This window comes from Lissotriton vulgaris, chromosome 11 (assembly GCF_964263255.1).
Source record: "Lissotriton vulgaris chromosome 11, aLisVul1.2, whole genome shotgun sequence".
Lineage (NCBI taxonomy): Eukaryota > Metazoa > Chordata > Amphibia > Caudata > Salamandridae > Lissotriton > Lissotriton vulgaris.
The window spans coordinates 617616422-617627414 of NC_141699.1; positions in this window are offsets into that span (position 1 = coordinate 617616422).

Consider the following 10993-nt stretch of genomic DNA (forward strand, 5'->3'; position numbering starts at 1 on the left):
TGTAGCATGTCAGAGCACTTTACATCACACACACATTATACAGAGCTAATGAATCATGTGGGTGTAAATCAGTCTATAGGAAATGTTAAATATGTCTAAGAGCCATATGTTACGGTTACTAGTAGGCAGTATATTTTAAGAGTGTTTGGTCTGGAGAAGCACAAACTCATAATTAAAACATACCTCAGAGGCTGGCTTAACTAATATGTTGCAACATTAGGATAATGAAAGACAGAGGAAAAAACATAACCTTCTAACCAACACCTGCAGTTCTTTAATGAAAGTTCATAGCTCACTGTGCTATAATAAGGTTGTAACCTATGAACTGTAAGTAAGAAAGACATCTCTGTGATTAAGGCAGTGTCCTACTAAGCAATCCACATAAAATATAGTTCAGTGATTTGCGTTATATATATATATATATATATATATATATACATATATATATATATATATATATATATACTTTGCAGCAGGCATATTAACCTTCTGCGCTACTTTATGATGAGTCAAGTTCAAGTTTAATTTACATTTATTTGGACCGTTGGTCCTCAAACATTAAATATATTAAAATACATCTAAAATTGCATAATCTTATATACACTAAACACATCTTAAAATACAATATAATTAATACACCCTCCATTAATTAATTAAATCTGGGTGGATTAAAAATTTATTTAAAACCATTAAGAAGAAGAGCCTTCACTCTTTGCATGAACTTCCCAATAGCAACGGCAATATCTAAGTGGCACATTTCAGTCACCAAAATTACAAACTGGGCCCTAGACTTAGGGCCAGATGTAGGACGGCAAATACCGGTCGGTAACGGCCGATTTCGGCCGTTACCGACCGGTATTTGCTGTTTGACATGTAGGGGGCCTTATAATTACAGAATCGGTAAATTTACCGATTCTGTAAAATACCGAATCAGTAAATTTACCAAATCGGTAAATACAGTTGTAGGTGGCACTTTACACAGTGCCACAGGCCCTTACCGATTCGTTATTTACCACCAAATACTATTTGATGGTAAGTAACGAATACCTGTGTACATGCACATCTGTGCATGTACACCTGTGCCATGTGGCACACAGACATGCCCTAAGGGCATGTCTATGTGTCACATGGCACACAAGCCTAAATCAGGGGTGCAACAGGGTGTCAAAATGACACCCTGTCCCCCTTGCAAAATCGGTAATTACCGATTTTTTACCTACATCTGATTTACCGAATCTAGAATACCGAATCGGTAAAATTCAGTATTCTAGAGTCGGTAAATCAGATGTACCTACATCGGGCCCCTAAATTCATATTTGCTAAAAATCGGTCTTAAAAACATGATTCGAATATCAAGAAACTTCTGGCAGTCTATTAAGATATGTAACAAATCACATGAAGTGCCCAATGTGCAAATACATCCTCCCATCTTATAAATCATTGAGCTTTTTACCACAATATCTACATAACACAGGTTTGGGGCCCATTGGCGAAAGGGGGGGGGGGGAGAAAGCACCGACCCGAGGCTCAATGTAAGTGTGATAAAGGCCGCTTTATTGGAAGCAGGTGCATTCTACACAATAACATCCTTGGCCTGCGCCGCACAATCTATACCTCATGAATATGTAATTTCCTGCCTCACCCCCACCCCCTCCCCTAACTGCTTACCACAATCCACAACAGTAACAATTGGCATAACGTCAATTTGCCTCTCTACCTGGCTAAATACTTTATTGTGCTTGACCTACCCCCCGATAATCCAAACAGTTCTCCTGCTCTTCCCCCATATATTAGAAAGAACCGCCCCTACATACAGAATGCACCCCCACACCTGCTCCAGCGACATGCGAAAACCCCCCCACCCAATCCAAAAACCCCCTGTATGCACCAGCCTCCAACAAAACACGGCCCAAATTCCCCATCACACCCAAAATCCCCCGCAAAGGGAGCTCCCCCGTAAGAAGAGATGCCAGACCTTGCCCCCCCCCCCCCGAATCATGCCCAGGGAGGGTGGGAGGGATAAAATTGTCCCAAACGCCACCCCGCCCGGCGGCCGAGACACCTCACTTTAAAATGGTGTCTCTGCCGCGGGCCGGGCGGAAACCACCGCCCAGCCCAGAGGAAGCCCCACCAAGCCCCGCCCCCCAGCCCAAAAGCTACCAAAACTGGAGCTGTCCCCGGGCGGCGCCATTTCTACCCCCTTTCCCCCCCTTTCCCCCCCTTTCCCCCGGCTCCAAATTTCCCCGGGCGGGGAAGGCCTCCCTTCGGTCGCCCCCCCCCCCCAGGACCCATTGGGGCCCATTGGCGAAAGGGGGGGGGGAAGAAAGCACCGACCCGAGGCTCAATGTAAGTGTGATAAAGGCCGCTTTATTGGAAGCAGGTGCATTCTACACAATAACATCCTTGGCCTGCGCCGCACAATCTACACCTCATGAATATGTAATTTCCTGCCTCACCCCCACCCCCTCCCCTAACTGCTTACCACAATCCACAACAGTAACAATTGGCATAACGTCAATTTGCCTCTCTACCTGGCTAAATACTTTATTGTGCTTGACCTACCCCCCGATAATCCAAACAGTTCTCCTGCTCTTCCCCCATATATTAGAAAGAACCGCCACTCGAGGGGCGTGCTAACGGTCCTCGACCCCCCCCTAGGACCCCCCCCCTTAAACCGGTACGTGCCGTATGACCCCGTGGGCAGAACCACCCCCTAACGATCTGGAGTGCCGCGGACCCCCCTCAAGCCTCGTGCTGTCCCGTCCATGCCTCCGACCCGCCGGCAGGTCCTCCCCCTCCCCACAGGGCCACGCCCTCCGTCCCACTGCCTAGGGTCATGTTCTCCGTCACCACGTATAGGGCCATGCCCTCCGTCACCAATGTATAGGGCCATGCCCTCCGACACCAATGTATAGGGCCATGCCCTCCGTCACCAATGAATAGGGCCATGCCCTCCGTCACCAATGTATAGGGCCATGCCCTCCGTCACCAAGGTATAGGGCCATGCCCTTCCTCACCAATGTATAGGGCCATGCCCTCCGTCACCAATGTATAGGGCCATGCCCTCCATCACCAATGTATAGGGCCATGCCCTCCGTCACCAATATATAGGGCCATGCCCTCCGTCCCCACTGTATAGGGCCATGCCCTCCGTCACCAATGTATAGGGCCATGCCCTCCGTCCCCACTGTCTAGGGCCATGCCCTTCGTCACCAAAGTATAGGGCCATGCCCCCCGTCACCAATGTATAGGGCCATGCCCTCCGTCACCAATGTATAGGGCCATGCCCTTCGTCACCAACATATAGGGCCATGCCTCCGTCACTAACCGTATAGGGCCATGCCCTCAGTCGACGTCACCCCCCCCCCCCCGGGGCGTGCTTCCTGTCCACGGAATTGAGCTCCCTACAGGTATGCCGCACTAAACGGGACCGTGCCCCCTCTCTGGCGCCCAGGCCCCCCGGTCCACACCAGGCCTGAGAAGCCGCTCCGCGCCCGCAGGCAGTCCGCCGAAGCCGGCCGTCCCACCAGAGAGAAGCCCTCCGTATGCGTGTCCCACACCTGCGCCCGTCCGCCAGGAAGAAACCCCTGCCCAGTGCCCCCCAACCCCCCCCCATCACCTACCATACCCCGCAGCCCCCGACCTAGCAGCGGCACCGTTCGGCGTCAGACCCCACTGCGCGTTGCGACCCCCCCTGTCCTCCGGCGGGCGTGCTCCCTGGCCACGGAGTCGAGCTCCCTACGTAGAATGACCACACCGACCTGGGACCGTGCTACCTCTCTGGCGCCCAGAAAGAAGTCCTCCACACAGTGCGTCACCCCCAGAGCCTGTCCGCCAGGGAAAAGCCCACTGCAAAGAATGTACCCCTATCCCGCGCGACTCGAAATACCCGCGGCCCATGGAACGTCAAGTTTGTTTGCCGTATTCACAAGCGCCTGTGCAGCTATTCGGTAAGGTTGTGCACTCCAGGACTTCAACTGTGAAAAGTGACACTCCTATAAATTTCATGAGCTTGCCTCCCTGTTCCATACCAATAAAAAGGGAAAAAACGTACCTCTCACCCACGCGCGACTCGAAATGGTAGGATTCCTGTCATCAAAAACACTTGGTACATCTTTGCAAAAAACTCTGCCCACCATTCTGGCCTAGTCTTTATTATTACTGCTGGAAGATTGTCTGCGCCAGCGGCACAAGTGAGGTTCAAATTTGCTATAATTTTCTTTATATAACTGAGGGCAAAACATTCTTTTAAATCGTCCCTCACCAGTGACCAACCTGTCACCCCGGCCTTTTCTTGTACCGGCCAGTTCCCATATATCTCTTCCAGGTAACCCACCCAATCATCCTCAGGGACCATACAGTCTAGGGATCCTACTTTCCTACCCGCACTTTCTTGGACCAATCGCCAAAAACATTTTACATCTCTGGTCTCAATTACCTCCAACATATTTGCCCAGCACTTATCTTTATAAATTCTTTTTTTATTCCTGATTAATATTGAATAGTTTACCCTAAGTGATTCAAGGGACTCAGACAATTCCACTTTAAACCTAGCCCTTAACCTTCTTTCCTTTTGCCTGATCTGTGCCTTTGCTACCCGGCTTTCATCATCAAACCAGACATGCATATTTGTATTAACTCTCTGGCTTCCAGGCCCTGGTTTCCTTGATTTAAATTTTACCCTTAGGGTATCCACTAGCTAACTTAAGGTGGTTTCGAACCAGATACTTCCATTCCTAGAATGGATTTCTTCTACTGGGATTGCCTGCTGTGTTTGTTTTAATTTCTCAATGTGTTCCTCTGTTATCCTGGTTGTCAGCCATTTATGGTAAACCTGTACCTGCAGAACTCTTTCTCTCTTATTACTGCTTGGTAAATATAATACAGTTTTCAAGGGGTAATGTTCGCTACCTTCCATTTTCACCACCTCAAAATTTTTGATTAGCCCAAAATGCCAAGAATGGGCGAACACATAATCTATTGGGCAGAGTTGCTGGCCCTTCATAAAGGTGCGACTTGCTGGCCGATCCCCCTGCATTCTCCCATTTAGACAAACCATGCCTAATGAACCCATCAACTGAGTAAATGTTGTATCTTGTGGTGAGGACTCTCCTCTAGGGAAGTTGGCCACTACAATATTATAAGATGTTAGTAATTCCTTATGCCTGCTATCCACCCTTCGGGGATCTAATCTATGATTAAAATCTCCTAACACCAATAATATATCCTTCTGATAATTTTCACTTACGGACCCTGTATCTTATTTCAGCTTTGCCAAGTTCTCCTCATATTCATGGTCCTTTCCCTTCTGTAGATATACATTTATAATGCATATCCCTTCATAACTGGGAACGGGCTTCTGCAGCAAAACCCTACAGCCTAGTGCCCAAACACAGTGTAACTTCACATTTTCAACCTTCCTTGCTATCTGTGTAGAGATCTGCTTTAGTTGCCCCCCGATGGCCTCCCCAAGGGGTTTTTCTTTGCTGCTTTAGTGTTTTGAACGAAACCTGCTATAACTAGGTTTGCTAGGGTATTGTCACACAGCCAAGTCTCCTGCAAGTCAATATTTTCTTATATCCGTTTATATTCCATGATAGGATTGATAGGCTGTGTGACGACCCATGCTCCTAGTCAATTTCACTCAGGAACCCTTCCTCATCATACTCCCTTAATTCTGTGTTTGCCCTCTTTTCTATGTCTTTCCCCTCCTTTCCTTTCGATGTTGAGTTTTTAAAATTTCATTATTTACTACCGATACCTCCAATAAGCCTTGCAAAGTTTTTTGGAGGATCCACATAACCTCAAGCTTTGAAGTGCTCAAGGCTCCTGTGACCTCCAGTCCATACAGTGGCGAGTGCAATAATTTACTCCCCATACCAAGACAGCACTCTGCGCCAGCCTTCTCCTTAATTTGGGCAATTGTCCCATCTTTGTCTTTATTAGTCAGATCTTTGCTGCTTAGAGTTTCATCTTCGCCCTCGCTCTCAGTTTCGTGCTCAAGCGATGCTGAAACAACCTTGGTGAGGAGGACAGCCGAAAGTTCAAGGAAACTCCAGAGATATTAACCCCTTCACTGCGGCGGTTCAAATGGGTTTGGGCATGGAGCTGTGGTGCTCATGATGGAGCTCCTGGACCCAGCCAAGCAAGGAGAGGCTCCCCGGGCACAACAGAACCCCGTCCCGGGCTTTGGCAGTGCGGCAGGCCGGGGGACAGGCGGAACCCAACCTGGGCCCCTGGCCCCATCTGGGAGACCGGAGGCGCTGGGGACGCCTCCCCGGGCCCTCCCGGACCCCATCCAGGGCTTCCTGCCACGCGGCAGGCCCAGGAACAGACCCGGGGCTGGGGCAACACCCTGGCCCGTCCAGCTGCCGGCTGAGGACCGCTAGGCCGAGAGTACCTTGTCCCTATCAATCCGGAGGAAAATTACCCATATTTCTTGTAATCCGTGCACACAAGGTGACAGAGGAGACCCAGGGCGCAAAAGTGCGCGAGCTCCCGGAGCCCTCGCTGGGATCTGGGAGGCGAATGGCACCTCATCGGGACTTCCAGGTAAGTCCGGCCATCTGGTCGCTACATAGGAAAGCATTGCGGGCGACCAGATGGCCGGGGCCGAGGCGCGAGGGGCGACAAGATAGCCGCGGCCGAAATGACACCAATCTGCCTGCCCCAGGCCTGTAGGGATCAGGAGCTGCAGGGCTCCGGGGCTCCGGGGCTCCGGGGCTCCCTGCCGCGCGGCAGGACCCAGGACGGAGCCCCCGGTATGGAGGCCACCCTCTCAGGGGCCCCGGACGGGGCTCCCAAAACCCAGCGGAGCAAGGGGAGGCTCCCTGGGCACCACGGAACCCAGTCCCGGGCCTTTGGCAGTGCGGCAGGCCTGGGCCCAAGCACCCGACTCGGGGCCCGGCGAGGCCCCTGGACCCTGCCGGGGCTCCCAGGCCCAGAGGCGCAGGGGAAGCCTACCCCGGGTCCTCCGGACCCCGTCCCAGGCACCCTGCCACACGGCAGGACCCAGGACGGACCCCCCCGGGCAAGGAGGCCAACCTCCCCGGGGCAACTGAGGGCCCCAGGACGGAGCTCCTGAACCCAGCCAAGCACGGGGAGGCACCCCGGGCACCACGGAACCCAGTGCCGGGCCTTTGACAGTGCGGCAGGCCGGAGGACAGGGCCCTGGGCCAGAGCACCCTATCCGGGGCCCGGGGACCCCAAGGCCCAGGGGCACAGGGGTAGCCTTCCCCGGGCCCTCCGGAACCCATCCCGGGCACCCTGCCACGCGGAAGGACCCAGTACGGTGCCCCGGCCGGAGCTCTTGAACCCAGCCAGGCTCCCCAGGCACAACGGACACCGCTAGGCCGAGAGGGGTCCCAGAGTACCTTGTCCCTATCAATCCGGAGGAAAATTACCCCCATTTCTTGTATTCCGTGCACACAAGGTAACAGAGGGGACCCAGGGCGCAAAAGTGCCCGACCTCCCGGAGCCCTCGCTGGGATCCGGGAGGCGAATGGCACCTCATCGGGACTTCCAGGGAAGTCCGGCCATCTGGTCGCTACATAGGAAAGCATTGCGGGCGACCAGATGGCCGAGGCGAGTGGGGCGACCAGTTGGCCGGGACCGAAATGACACCAATCTGCCTGCCCCAGGGGCTCCAAGGCTCCAGGCCTCCGGGGCTCTGGGGCTCTGGGTCTCTGGGTCTGCAGGGCTCGGGGACTGCAGGGCTCCACGGCTCGAGGGGCTGCAGGGCTCCGGGGCTCCGGGGCTACAGGGCTCCAGGGCTGCAGGGCTCCAGGGCTGCAGAGCTCCGGGGCTGCTGGGCTCCAGGGCTCGAGGTCTGCAGGGCTCCAGGGTTACAGGGCCTGGGACCCATGGAGCCCGTCCCGGGTACTTTGCCACTCTGTGGGCCGGAGGAGGGAGCCCCGGATGCCTGGGAGGTGTTGCCCAGGCATCGCCCATCTGGTCCCAAGCAGGGAACAACCAGCCCCGGAAGGGTGTTCGGGCATACCCTTGCACCTACTAATCCGGAGGAAAATTACCCCCATTTCTTGTAATCCATGCACTCGAGGTGACAAAGGGGACCCACGGCGCAAACGTGCCCAACCTCCTGGAGCCCTGGCTGGGATCCGGGAGGCAAATGGCACCTCATCGGCACTTCCAGGGAAGTCCGGCCATCTGGTCGCTTTATAGGAAAGCATTGCAGGCGACCAGATGGCCGAGGCGAGAGGGGCGACCAGATGACCGGGACCCAAATGATGCCAATCTGCCTGCCCCGGGCCAGCAGGGCTCTGGGGCTGCAGGGCTCCAGAGCTCCGGGGCTCCGGGGCTCCGGGGCTCCGGGGCTCCGGGGCTTCAGGCCTCCCCGGGCCCTGATGGACCCTCTCTCCCGGGCGCCCCGGACCCCCGGCCGGCTCGCAGGACGGAGGGGTATTCCCGCTCCACCGGGCCCTGCCGGACGGGGCTCAAGCCCCGGGCCCGGTCCCGGCCCCAGTCCCGGCTTTCTGAACCCTAGTCCAGGCCGGGGAGAGCCTCCCTGGGCCCCGGTCGACCCTCCGTCCCGGGCGCCCCGGACCCCCGGCCGGCTCGCAGGACGGAGGGGTATTCCCGCTCCACCGGGCCCTGCCGGACGGGGCTCAAGCCCCGGGCCCGGTCCCGGCCCCAGTCTCGGCTTTCTGAACCCTAGTCCAGGCCGGGGAGAGCCTCCCTGGGCCCCGGTCGACCCTCCGTCCCGGGCGCCCCGGACCCCCGGCCGGCTTGCAGGACGGAGGGGTATTCCCGCACCACCGGGCCCTGCCGGACGGGGCTCAAGCCCCGGGCCCGGTCCCGGCCCCAGTCTCGGCTTTCTGAACCCTAGTCCAGGCTGGGGAGAGCCTCCCTGGGCCCCGGTAGACCCTCCGTCCCGGGCGCCCCGGACCCCCGGCCGGCTTGCAGGACGGAGGGGTATACCCGCACCACCGGGCCCTGCCGGACGGGGCTCAAGCCCCGGGCCCGGTCCCGGCCCCAGTCTCGGCTTTCTGAACCCTAGTCCAGGCCGGGGAGAGCCTCCCTGGGCCCCGGTCGACCCTCCGTCCCGGGCGCCCCGGACCCCCGGCCGGCTTGCAGGACGGAGGGGTATTCCCGCACCACCGGGCCCTGCCGGACGGGGCTCAAGCCCCGGGCCCGGTCCCGGCCCCAGTCCCGGCTGTCCGAACCCTAGTCCAGGCCGGGGAGAGCCTCCCTGGGCCCCGGTAGACCCTCCGTCCCGGGCGCCCCGGACCCCCGGCCGGCTTGCAGGACGGAGGGGTATTCCCGCACCACCGGGCCCTGCCGGACGGGGCTCAAGCCTCGGTCCCGGTCCCGGCCCCAGTCTCGGCTTTCTGAACCCTAGTCCAGGCCGGGGAGAGCCTCCCTGGGCCCCGGTCGACCCTCCGTCCCGGGTGCCCCGGACCCCCGGCCGGCTTGCAGGACGGAGGGGTATTCCCGCACCACCGGGCCCTGCCGGACGGGGCTCAAGCCCCGGGCCCGGTCCCGGCCCCAGTCCCGGCTTTCCTAACCCTAGTCCAGGCCGGGGAGAGCCTTCCCCGGGCCCCAATGGGGACCCGTCCCCAGCGCCCAGACCCTCTGATGGCTTGCAGGACGGGGGGCTCACGCACCCCGGGGCCAGCTGGACGGAGCTCAAGCCCCGGGCCCGGTCCCACCTTCCGAACCCTAGCCAGGCCGGGGAGAGCCACTCTGGGAGCCCCGTCCCCAGCGCACGGACCCTAGGCCGGACCCAAGAAGGGTTAAGCCCAGGCCACGTCCTCTCCCCGACGGCCTGCCCGGGGAGCCCATTTTGTCGACTATTAAGCCCCCACGTAGTGGGGGCTTACAGAACTTTGGGGGGGGAGGACAAAAGTTGGAGTTAGCCCGGCCGCCAGCCCGCAGGGCCATCTGGTCGCCCGGCCCGCAGGGCCATCTGGTCGCTCAGCCCGCAGGGCCATCTGGTCGCCGCCCTGCCTGCAGGGCCATCTGGTCGCGCAGCCAGGCGACCAGATGACCCGGGACGAACCAGCGCCCGGACGGCCTGGGAGGCTGCCGTACCCAGTCGCCCTTGCAGTCCAGCGAGGGTGGCCAGGCGCTGCTGCTCGCCTCCCTGCTCGACTTGCCCATGCAGCAGTGGGAAGGGGAGTCCGGCGTCCGGAGGCGGCCCAGGCCATCTGGTCACCCTGCCGACCCGCAAGGGAAGGTGTGGCCCCCATCCCCGCACCCCGGTGGGGCAGGGACGGGAGGGGGAGGCCCCCGTGCCGGAGGGCACGTGGTGGAGGCAGCCTCCCACAGGCCCGCGTTACCCCCTCCGCATCCCTCCCGCCGGCCAGGCGGCAGAGGGACCCACCCCTGGGTGTGGTGGAGGGAGGCTTCCGCGAGCGCCCACGCACGGAAAGAGACAAAACCTTGGCTCAGAGGATGACTTTCAATAGATCGCAGCGAGGTAGCTGCTCTGCTACTTACGAAACCCTGACCCAGAATCAGGTCGTCTACGAATGATTTAGCACCGGGTGCCCCACGAACATGCGGTGCACTAAGGGCGATGGAGGCGGCCCCCTTCCGTCCGCGCTGCGGTCCCCAAGCGAGCGGCTCTACGCACCGGCCCCCCGAGAGAGGCCGGCTATCCCAGGCCAACCGAGGCTCCACGGCACTGCGGTATCGTTACGGTTGCGGTATCGTTGCGGTATCGAACTCAAGGAGTTCCGCAAGGCTCGGCGTTGAGCCCCACTCTTTTCAACTTATACGTCCAACCTTTGGCAGCGGTTGCGAAGAGTTGGGGTCTCACTATGGTATCCTACGCCGATGATACCCAGCTGGCAGTGGTTCTCAATGGGGACTCTGACCAGTTGGCATCCAACTTTGCGGATGGTTTGAGGGCTGTTGCTGGCTGGCTTACCACCAACTGTTTACAGCTCAACGCCCTCAAAACTGAGGTGATGGTGTTAGGGAAACATCCAGATCTGTGGGGCACGAACTGGTGGCCTAACGAGTTGGGCCC